The sequence below is a fragment of the Ananas comosus genome, linkage group 15, assembly GCF_001540865.1.
Source record: "Ananas comosus cultivar F153 linkage group 15, ASM154086v1, whole genome shotgun sequence".
NCBI lineage: Eukaryota > Viridiplantae > Streptophyta > Magnoliopsida > Poales > Bromeliaceae > Ananas > Ananas comosus.
Window position 1 is genome coordinate 6,403,340 of NC_033635.1, and position 11,843 is coordinate 6,415,182.

The 11,843-nt window shown below is 44.0% G+C and overlaps 1 long non-coding RNA gene across 3 annotated transcripts; it reads right to left on the minus strand.

Annotated features, from left to right (window-relative positions):
• On the minus strand, positions 654-1,666 carry LOC109721623. 3 transcript variants are annotated; one of them, XR_002219246.1, is made up of 4 exons: positions 1,626-1,666; positions 1,300-1,366; positions 1,135-1,203; positions 654-1,019 (listed from the first exon to the last, which is right to left on the minus strand). It is a non-coding gene; the product is annotated as an uncharacterized LOC109721623 (long non-coding RNA). The 3 variants fall into 3 exon arrangements; XR_002219245.1 differs by lacking the exon at positions 1,626-1,666 and having other exon boundaries at positions 654-1,016; positions 1,300-1,619; XR_002219244.1 differs by lacking the exon at positions 1,626-1,666 and having other exon boundaries at positions 1,300-1,619.

Consider the following 11,843-nt stretch of genomic DNA (forward strand, 5'->3'; position numbering starts at 1 on the left):
CAAAAACAATAATTTGCATGATGTATAAGCATGATGCTAATAAGTAATAAGCATGTAATCAACATGTAATAGCTTTCTACAGTAATGAACCATTTGCATAAAAGAGATATAGCAACTTCTGTAATCATGAACATAGACATGAGTATAAGCACGAACATAAAAGTGACTACTGTACACTTTAAGTAATAAACATTCATTACTGTCCTTTTTCATTTAGTACTTTCCTTTCATTCACAGGGACCTACCCAAGGTAGTCCAGCTTGCGCCGCGCCTAATGGCCCCGTGGTAGTATACACTCCCCACGGCAATCCACTTCGGCACCCAATCCCGCACGGGCGAGCAACTGTCGCGTAGGCCAACTCCGGAGTGCCGGCTTGTAGGGAGCTACCCTCACAAGCGTGTGCGAATGAGCACGATGGCAAGCAAGCAAATTCCACTGTCCACATGTCTCAATTCTCATGTTTTCATTTGCAATGTTCTCGCTCTCGATCCTTTGATCGACATTTCAGTATAACAAATATTAACAACAACTAGAATCCACTAGTTTAGTAAGCATGCAGGAGTAATGCTAATTTACATATGGCATTAGAATCTTTCACTATCATGGCACTATCAACATAGGCACAAGCATGTCATAGTTCTCTACTTCAGAGTCAAGAGAATGTCATTGTTCTCTACTTGTAATCAAGCGAGTAAAAAGAGAATGTCATTGTTCTCTACGTTTCATGAGCATAATAACGTGTCTCATTATTATTCAACTAAACCAAACAGGAATATGAATACATTTAGGCGTGAGGATTCTCTACTTCATAGAGATTCTATGTCAATATAGTAAATGTTATGATGACGAATTCTCAAGCCCTTTAGCTATCACATAAGCACACAACTAACACATTTCTATAATACATATAGAACATAGAGGAGCTTCACTTGCTCTGGTTAGGTCCGACCCACCTAGTACTAGGCTCCAAAACAGTCCAAGGAGTTCCAAGGATCAGCTCCACTAGGTCGCAATCCTGCTGAACACGAAGCATACATATCGTATCAAAATTACGATCGAAAAGGCCAATTTCGGCGCAATTACACTTTGTACATTGGAATAGCTTAAATCCCTGTTTTGGCTTAGTTCAATACCTCACGTTAAGCTTCCAGAAGGCCCTCCAAGGCCAAACGAAGGCGGTCCAAGGGTCAAACACCCTCTTGCTGCGAACAATTCCGAAACGACATCAAACTCATCAATAATAGCAATTATGGTCGGAATCTTGCAATTTCGGCTTCCTAACTGCAATTCTTACTTACCTTAGGGTAGAACAACTTCCAAACCAGCTTCAACGAGTACACGTTCAGCTCAACGAGGCTCGAAGACCTGCTGCGAAGTCAACGTACAAAACTGCATCAATTTGATCGCATAAACCGTGTATAGTCCGAAATAGCTTCATAAATGGCTAATTATCCTAATTAAGCTTTAAAGTAGCTTAACCCTGGTCAAAGAAGGTTAATTCACAGCTAATTAACCCATATATACATGCTGAAATCTCAGGTTAAAACAGTTGGAAGCAAAAACATGAAATCAATACACAAATCGACCAATAAAGCGCCGATAACGGAAAAATCAAGTCGTTTACCTTCTCAAGCTTCCAACCAGCACCTCACTGGTCCAGGGCTGCGAAAATCCCTCCAAAACGCTCTCTTGCACGTGCACAAAGGTGCTGCGACGCTCGCAACCAGCGAAGAACGCGCGCGGCGACGAAAACGAGCGAAATCGGCGAATTCGATGTAGAGAGAGAAAAACCCTAGAGAGAGAGAGTGAGGAAGGTGGGAGAACCTTTCTCTGAGCCCAGCACCCTCCACTGAACATCCCTGGTCGAGCTGGGGTCAAGTGGATAGGTATCAAGTGTGAAATGACCGAAATAGCCCTGCTGCCACGAATTGCCACTGTGTACCGGTACACCATAGCGGCTGTACCGGTACAGCAAGCAGAAAAGGCTGATTTTCGCCAGTTCAATGCACTTTCTCACTTTTCGCATTCCAATCATCCTCTAACTTATCCAAAAACTTGTTCTAACCTTTTAGAACATGTAGGAGTGATCCACACACCATTCCACATACTCGAACTCCGCAATTTGCAAAAGTTCAGTGTATTACAGCTGGGTCCCGGGACATGACAGATTAATTTGGTATCAGAGCCTAGGGTTGAGTCTTAGGGGACCTAGCAAACCTTAGGCCGGTTGGACTGTAGGAAATAGGCTCGTGAGAGACGAGGTCTATTCGATTTGTAAGCGGGAGTATCTTGATTGGGTATCTTTAATAACTCTAGGAAGTGGAGTTAAATTGAAGTGTATAGCTTCTAACTTCGCGGAGGGTTACGTTGGCGGCCGACAACATAACATCGGGAGTTAGTGGTGAAAAACACTTCCTTACTTTCGCATGATTTGGGTTTTACTTTGAGCGGGGATGCGTTGGCGTGGATTTTTACTAACTTACGCTTTTATGATGTTGTAGTGAAGATGCCGATTACTCGCTCCCAATCTGCCGGTGCGGACTATGCGGCAAACTTTGAGGAGGTCGAGACCTCCACGAGACCTCCGCTACCTCCGGATCCAGCGAGGTCCGTGAGTTGAGGGGCCAGCTTGCGGCCCTTACTGATTTAGTCACTCAGCAGGCGGAGGCGGCCCGACAGCAGACCGAGGCGGCGCGCCGACAGGAGGCGTGGATGAAGCGTCTGGAGGACCTACTATTGCAGCAGGCGGCAGCTTCTAGGGAGACGCAAGCCCCTACACCGCCAGCACCAGTTGTGGACGTTGCACCGAGAGCGCTGTCCCCCGCACCCAGTTCTTCGCGTGCGGCGCCTGTGGCCGCACCCCAGGAGGAGGTTTTGGCGCCACCACCTGTTCAGAGGCCCCCAGCTGGAGCGGCATTCCCTACCTTGGTCGAGGGGGCGGAGCGAGATAGACTGATGGAGCGCCTCAATGAGTTCAGGAGGCGCAGCCCCCGAGTCTTCGACGGCGAGAAGGTCGACCACTGGATCGTGGAGAAGTGGTTGATGCATATGGAGAAGCTCTTCCGCGACACCTTCGTGGAGGAGAGGGACAGAGTTTGGCTCGCCACTCACCACTTGGATGGCGAGGCCTACCGCTGGTGGTTGGATCTCTAGGAGCACCCCAGCACTAACTTGGTAGCTATCACTTGGACGAGGTTCAAGGAGCTTCTTTTGGCGCACTACTTCCCGACCAGCGTCAAGAGGAAGATGGAGTAGGATTTGCGCAGCTTGCGCCAGGGTGACAGGACTGTAGCCGAGTACGAGAGGGAGTTTTCTCGGCTTCTGCACTGCGTGCCTTTCGTCATGCGGGACGACGAGGATAAGGCCCGCATCTTCGAGCGAGGGTTGCGACCGTCTATCTTCCGGTTTGTGCAATCCTCTAACCTCCAAACCTACCGGGAGGTGGTGGATCGCGCGCTCATTATGGAGAGCAGCTCGGCGGATGTCCAGGAGCAGCGAGAGGCTAGGGACAAGGGTAAGGCCAAGAGGCCTGCGGCTGAGGGTGCGAGCCAAACGCACTCTAGGAGGCCGCCAAAGCATCCGAAGAGCCAGCAGCGTGGACGCGGCTCAGCAGCTCAGCAGGGAGGTTATGATCAACGCCGGCCCTCCCCGTGCGTGATCTGTGGTGGTCCTCATCACCCACCGCAGTGTCCACAGCGGGCGGGCAGGTGCTTCCAGTGTGGCCAGGAGGGCCACATGCGGACTGAGTGCCTGAGGGGTTCTTCACCGGCACCGTCGACTGCATCGGCACCGGCTCTACCAGCCGCCAGCCAGGGGACTCCGTCAGCATAGTATCAGCCTGGGCGGCCACCCGTCCAGCGCCAGAGTGAGGGATCTCGTCAGGCCCCGAGCGGGCACATGTACGCCACTCAGACCGAGGAGGCGGTAGCAGCCGAGGATGTTGTTGCAGGTATCATTTTACTTGATGGCATTAGAGTTCGTGCTTTATTTGATACCGGTGCATCGCATTCATTCATAGATCGGCTGTTTGCCGAGTTGTATGGCATCCCATTGGTTTCTTTATTGCATACGGGACATGTTGTTGTACCCAACCACGTTTTGGATATTAGAGAGTATAGCCCCAGTTGCCCTATTCGGATAGGAGATTGGATTATGCATGTAGATTTGCTAGCCTTGCGCAAGCTGGGGGATTTTGACGTGGCCTTGGGCATGGATTGGTTGACCAAGTATTATGCCACGATTGATTGCAAAAATCGCACGGTTACTTTTAGAGAACCTGGGCAGACTGAGGTGGTATTTAGGGGATGCCGGAGTTCGCTGTTTGCGATGACGATCAGCTCGTCTCGAGCTAGGCAGCTGATCAGTAGAGGTTGTGTAGCCTATTTGGCTAGTATTGTGCTGAGGGGCGAGGATGACACCCCTAGGATTGAGGATATTCCGGTGGTGCGGGAGTTTCGAGATGTGTTTCCAGCTGAGCTACCAGGTATGCCTCCTGATAGGGAGATTGAGTTTGGGGTAGATCTCGTCCCTGGGACTACCCTAATCTCAAAGGCGCCCTATAGGATGGCACCGGCAGAGCTGAGGGAGCTGAGGGCACAGTTGCAGGATTTGTTGGACAAGGGCTTCATTCGACCGAGCGTCTTGCCTTGGGGAGCACCAGTTTTGTTCGTCAAGAAGAAGGACGGATCGTTTCGCCTTTGTGTGGATTATCGCGAACTTAACAAAGTCACGATCAAGAACAAGTATCCGTTTCCGAGGATCGACGACTTGTTTGATCAGCTTCAGGGATCGTGTGTGTATTCCAAGATAGACTTGCAGTCTGNGACATGTTGTTGTACCCAACCACGTTTTGGATATTAGAGAGTATAGCCCCAGTTGCCCTATTCGGATAGGAGATTGGATTATGCATGTAGATTTGCTAGCCTTGCGCAAGCTGGGGGATTTTGACGTGGCCTTGGGCATGGATTGGTTGACCAAGTATTATGCCACGATTGATTGCAAAAATCGCACGGTTACTTTTAGAGAACCTGGGCAGACTGAGGTGGTATTTAGGGGATGCCGGAGTTCGCTGTTTGCGATGACGATCAGCTCGTCTCGAGCTAGGCAGCTGATCAGTAGAGGTTGTGTAGCCTATTTGGCTAGTATTGTGCTGAGGGGCGAGGATGACACCCCTAGGATTGAGGATATTCCGGTGGTGCGGGAGTTTCGAGATGTGTTTCCAGCTGAGCTACCAGGTATGCCTCCTGATAGGGAGATTGAGTTTGGGGTAGATCTCGTCCCTGGGACTACCCTAATCTCAAAGGCGCCCTATAGGATGGCACCGGCAGAGCTGAGGGAGCTGAGGGCACAGTTGCAGGATTTGTTGGACAAGGGCTTCATTCGACCGAGCGTCTTGCCTTGGGGAGCACCAGTTTTGTTCGTCAAGAAGAAGGACGGATCGTTTCGCCTTTGTGTGGATTATCGCGAACTTAACAAAGTCACGATCAAGAACAAGTATCCGTTTCCGAGGATCGACGACTTGTTTGATCAGCTTCAGGGATCGTGTGTGTATTCCAAGATAGACTTGCAGTCTGGATACCACCAATTGAAGATCAAACCCGAGGATGTATCGAAGACAGCTTTTAGAACACGGTATGGACATTATGAGTTCACAGTTATGCCGTTCGGGCTTACTAATGCCCCGGCAGCTTTTATGGATCTAATGGACTGTGTTTTCAAGCCTTATCTAGACAGGTTCGTCGTAGTGTTCATCGACGACATTTTGGTTTACTCTCGAAGTGATGCAGATACGAGGAGCATTTGAGAATTGTACTCCAAGTACTTCGGGAAAAGGAGCTTTATGCCAAGTTGAATAAATGTGAATTTTGGCTTCGAGAGGTAGCCTTTCTTGGACACTTGATTTCTGGATCGGGTATAGCCGTGGATCCTAAGAAGATTGAAGCAATCAAGGATTGGCCGAGACCGACGAGTGTCGCGGAGATACGGAGTTTTCTTGGATTGGCCGGTTACTACCGGAGATTTGTCGAGGGATTTGCAAGATTATCTACTCCCCTCACGAGGTTCACGCATAAAAGAGTCAAGTTCATTTGGAATGATACGTGCGAGCGAAGCTTCCGAGAGTTGAAACAAAGATTGACTACCGCCCCGATCTTGACCCTACCAGTAGCTGGAGCAGGGTATGTGGTTTATAGTGATGCTTCACTTAATGGATTGGGCTGTGTATTGATGTAGGATGGCAAAGTGATCTCGTATGCTTCTCGCCAACTAAAGGAATATGAAAAGAACTATCCGACGCATGATTTGGAGTTGGCGGCCGTAGTGTTCGCATTGAAGCTATGGCGCCACTATATTTATGGCGAGCGGTGTGAAGTGTACACGGATCACAAGAGCTTGAAGTACCTGTTTACTCAGAAGGAGTTGAACTTGAGGCAGCGCAGATGGTTTGAGCTACTCAAGGATTATGATCTTACTATTCTTTACCACCCAGGCAAGGCTAATGTGGTTGCGGATGTGCTAAGTAGGAAATCGACGGAAAACTCAGCGATGCATTTGGTTACCCAACCGCAGTTGATCGAGCAGATGATGCGGATGGAGTTAGAGGTGGTGACTCCTGACACACCCTTGAGGTTGATGACATTGGTTGTGCAACCTACTCTTATGGATAGAATTAAAGAAAAGCAAGCTTCCGACATGGAGTTGCACAAGATTCGAGAAAAAATGGTTGATGGTTGCACCGCTGATTTCCTAGTGGACGATCGAGGGTTGATGCGTTTCCGCGGACGGATTTGTGTACCGGCGGATTTGGGAATTAAACAGGACATTCTTTAAGAAGCGCATCGAGCGCCCTATGCTATACATCCGGGAGGCACCAAGATGTATAAGGATTTAAAGCTGCTCTATTTGTGGCCCGGAATGAAAAAGGACGTTGGCCAGTTTGTTGCTAGATGTTTAACTTGCCAACAAGTTAAAGCTGAGCACCGAGTTCCCGCAGGAAAACTTCAGAGTTTGCCTATTCCCGTGTGGAAATGGGAGAAGATCACCATGGACTTTGTGACATGATTGCCTCGCTCACAGGCTAGGTATGATGCTATTTGGGTGTTCGTGGATAGGTTAACGAAGTCGGCGCACTTCGTACCCATTCACACTACTTGGACCGGGGAGAAGCTCGCACAAGTGTACCTTGATAAGATTGTGCGACTTCATGGAGTGCCTACTTCGATTGTATCGGATCGAGACACCCGCTTTGTGTCTCATTTTTGGAGGAGTTTACAGGACGCCCTAGGCACCCGACTGGATTTCAGCACTGCTTTCCACCCCCAGAATGACGGGCAGTCGGAGCGCACTATCCAGACCTTAGAGGATATGCTCCGAGCATATGTGATTGACTTCCAGGGAGGATGGTCGCAGCATCTACCTATGGCAGAGTTTGCTTATAACAACAGTTATCAAGCAAGCATCAAGATGGCGCCATTTGAAGCACTTTATGGACGGAAGTGTAGATCACCACTTCATTGGAGTGAAGTAGGCGAGAGATTGGCTTTAGGCCCTGATGTGCTCCAGGAAGCTGAGGACAAGGTTCGAATTGCTCGGGAGCGGCTTTTAACGGCGCAGAGTAGACAGAGGAGCTACGCCGACCGACGACGGCGAGACTTGGAGTTCCAAGTGGGAGACCATGTTTTCTTGAAGGTCTCGCCGACTAGAGGAATCAAAAGATTCGGGATTCGGGGAAAGTTGAGCCCCCGTTTCATTGGACCGTATGAGGTTTTGGAGCGTGTAGGTCCGGTAGCGTATCGACTTGCTCTACCACCGAACCTATCGGGCGTACACAACGTCTTTCATATATCGGTCCTTCGGAGGTACATTCATGACCTAGCTCACGTTTTGGAGGCTATACCAGGGGAGCTGCGTGAGGATTTGAGCTTCGAGGAGCAACCAGTGAAGATTTTGGCTCGCGAGTTGAAGAAACTATGGAATCGGGATATTCCGTATGTGAAGGTTCTTTGGAGCAACCATGGGGAGCGGGAGGCCACGTGGGAGTAGAGAGCGCGCTGCAGGAGCGCTATCCCCATCCTTTTCAGATGGAGCCTTGAGGTATGCTTTTGCTTTCGAGTTTCGTGGACGAAACTCCTTTTTAGGAGGGGTGAATGTGACGCACTAGACCTTGCAAATTGTGGGGTTCGAGTGATTGGTTGTGTTCTGAGTTTTTCCAGACTTTCTGGTGGGTCGTTGACAGTGTTCCGACCTATGGTTCGAGTCCCGAGAATTGTGGTTTAAAGCTGTGTACCAAAATCTAAAAAGTTAGATTTTTGGTCAGCCCTCGGGTAGCCTTCGGCAGGCTGTGTACCGGTACGGGCTTGGTGGCTGTACCGGTATGGGGTTGATGGCTGTACCGGTACGGGCTCGCGTACCGGTACACAGACGTCTTTTTGGCCAAACCTGAGGCTCGGGTTTGCGTTTTCGTGGGTGGTGTACCGGTACACAATTTTGTGTACCGGTACACAGTGCAGATTGGGTCTGTTTCGCGGAGGGGTGTTTTTATAATTGTTGCAACACCTATATATTACACCCCAGTCCCTTTAGAGGGCTTTCTTGTGCCCTAACCAGAGGAGATAAGGTGAGACTCTCCCCCTTTGATCTCTTCTCCATTTTTGAGGGATTTTGGTTGGTTTTGATCTCTCCTCTCTTCTCCACCTTATTTTTTGTTGGGTTTCCTCCATTGTTGAAGCCTTAGAGCTTGGAGAGGAGCTTGTTTGAGAGGAGATCTTCAACTCTACTTGGCTTAGAGCTTGGTTTGGGACATCTTGTGAGGTGAGTACTCATGATCTCTCCTTTAGAGCATGTTTTGGTAGTTTTCCTCTTTGGAAACTCTAGATTTTGGATTCTAGGGCTAGGATTGGGAATTTTTGATTTGAGGACTTTGGAACCAAATTGATGGGTTTAGAACCTTTGTTTAGGTTTGATTGGAAGGACTCTAGCTCCCATTTGGAGATTGAGAGAGCTTCCTTCGCAATCGGTGAGTTTTCTTCAACCCTAGCCCGAATTGGTTAATGATTGTGCAATCTGTTGTTCGTTTCGTTTGGGTAACACTTGTTCCTACATCCTTAGGATACTAGGAGGCTAGTGGACACCTTCGTTCGGCGAAACGAAGAGTTCGAAAAATCGGTGGGTTTGGCTTCATGATTTCGGGGCAAAATGGCCCCTATGAGTAAAATACTTGTCTTTTTGTGAAAGTAACGCTTCTATACTACTTATAAAAGCGTGAGTTTTGAATTTTTTCTCTTTCCAAAAATGTCTCTATCTTTTTTACTAATATTGTCATGTCCAGTAATTTTCAACTATCCATTTTAAATAAATCTTTAAATAATAATTTATTCTCAAATATAGATTTTAAGTTTTCGCCATTGGATCTCATCCAACCAATAAAAATGAAAGTATCTATCATTTTTGTTGATAAAAATACCCTATATATCCGTTATCTCCCATCTACGCCGCGTTTCTCAAATATTTTTCTTCTACCCACCAATCATGTAATACGTAAAACTAAACTTATCACTTATCTAACCTAACATAATATCCGCCAATCACGTAATACCTCTGCTAATCACTAAAAAAAATTAATACCCGCCCAATCAAAACTAAATCGTTAATTAAATATAATTTTAAATATTTTTAGCAAAATATTCAATGTTTAAATAATACCCACCAAAATATTCTCCGCGTTCTCAAATATAAAATATATTTTATCCATTTTAAATAAATCTTTAAATAATAATTTATTCTCAAATATAGATCTTAAGTTTTCACCATTGGATCTCATCCAACGAATAAAAATAAAAGTATCTGTCATTTTTGTTGACAAAAATATCATCCATATCCGTTATCTACTATCTACATTACTCAAATATTTTTTTCTATCCATAATACGTAAAACTAAATTTATTTCTTATCTAGCGTAATACCAGCCAATCATGTAATACATCCGCTAAATTTATTTCCTATCCAAGAGTTTCCTCAAATATTTTTTTTTCTCAAACGTAATATCTACCAAAATTAAATTTTAAGTTTATAATGCCCGCCAAAATTTAATACCCGCGAATTTAATAATTTGAATTTTAATTCATGATAGTAGATTTTTCCTTACATAAGATAGTAGATTTAATTTTGACGAGTATTAAAATTTACGCGCCATAAAAGTATAGAATATTTCTAAAAAAAATTAATATTTGTCCAATCGTACATCGTCATCGTCTTACTCATCATCATTGCCTGTGCCGGAACATTGTCGCGTTCGCCACCTTCATTATAATTAAAGAGGTATTTTAATTCCATTTGAATTTTTTTTTTAATGTGCCTTTATACTATTTTAATATATCTTTTTTTTTTATTTTTTCTTATTTTCACAAATATGTTTCTCAAATATAAAGTATATATTTTTTAGTAATATATTTTTTTTATTTTTATCTATATTTTTTTAAAATATTTTTAAATATATTTTTTGTAATATACTTTCTCATTTGTCAGCACTGGTACATCGTCGTCATCATCGTCATCATCATCACCGGCACCGACATATTATCGCCTTCGCCACTTTCGCCGCCTTTGCACAATTGAAGAGGTATTTTGATCCTATTTGAAAATTTTTCTTTTTTCAATATGCCTTTATACTGTTTTAGTATTTTTTTTAGTATTTCTCATTTTCACTTATATATTTCTCAAATATAAAGCATATATTTTTTTAGTAATATTTTTTTTCATTTTTGCTATTATTTTTCTTAAATATTCTCAAATATTAATTTAATAATATCCTGTTTTATTTATCTCTGTCGTCGACACTGGTACATCATCACATCACTGGCGCCGGCACATTATCCCCTTTGCAGAGGTATTTTGATTTCATCTGAATTTTTTTTTTTGTAATGTGCTTCTATGTTGTTTTAGCATATTTTTTTTAGTATTTTATCATTGTTACCTATATGTTTTTCAAATATAAAACATATATTTTTTTAGTAATATTCTTTTTTATTTTTACCTATATTTTTCTCAAATATTCTCAAATATTTTTTTAGTAATATTATTTCTCATTTGTCCTCATTGTCCGTACCAGAACATCATCATCATCTTCCTCATCGTTATCGTCGTCATCAACGCTGACACATTGTCGCCTTCGCCACCTTCTATACTATTACTAACTTCTATACTATTTCAGTTTTCTTAGATGTTGTTAGAATGATTGTCCAAATCAATTACTCTTTATTTGTCTGGTGTTAATCGTCCTAAACTTGAAGGTAAAGTGTTTCTCTTTTTATCATTTCACATGAAAAAAATTATTAATAACTAATTATTTGGATGGATTGAAACATGAATTGGATTAGATTGATCCGCTATGACAAGATAGTGCTAACACACATTGGCATAAAAAAATTATTAATAACTAATTATTTGGATGGATTGAAGTATGAATCGAACTAGATTGATCCTCTAGGACAAGATAATGCTAACACACATTGGCATGTGGAGAGACGCTATTGCAAACAATTCAGTTGTTGTATTAAAGCAGTGCACGTTAATATCGATAATTAGGATAAATATACTTTTTAATATTTTATTTTTTCTGTGGTATTTTAAATTTATTTATCAGAATCAATTTATTTAGCAAAGTTTTGCGAGTAAAATTGTGCTTAATCCACCTATTCCAAAAACTCAAGAAATAAAATTAAGCTAAAAATTTTTACTTATATGAATTCTTATTAAATTTATATTTTTTATTAATTTTATCTATTCTGATGATTTACTAATATTTACTTTATTATTTTTCTTACTTTCAGTGTAATTTGTACGGAAG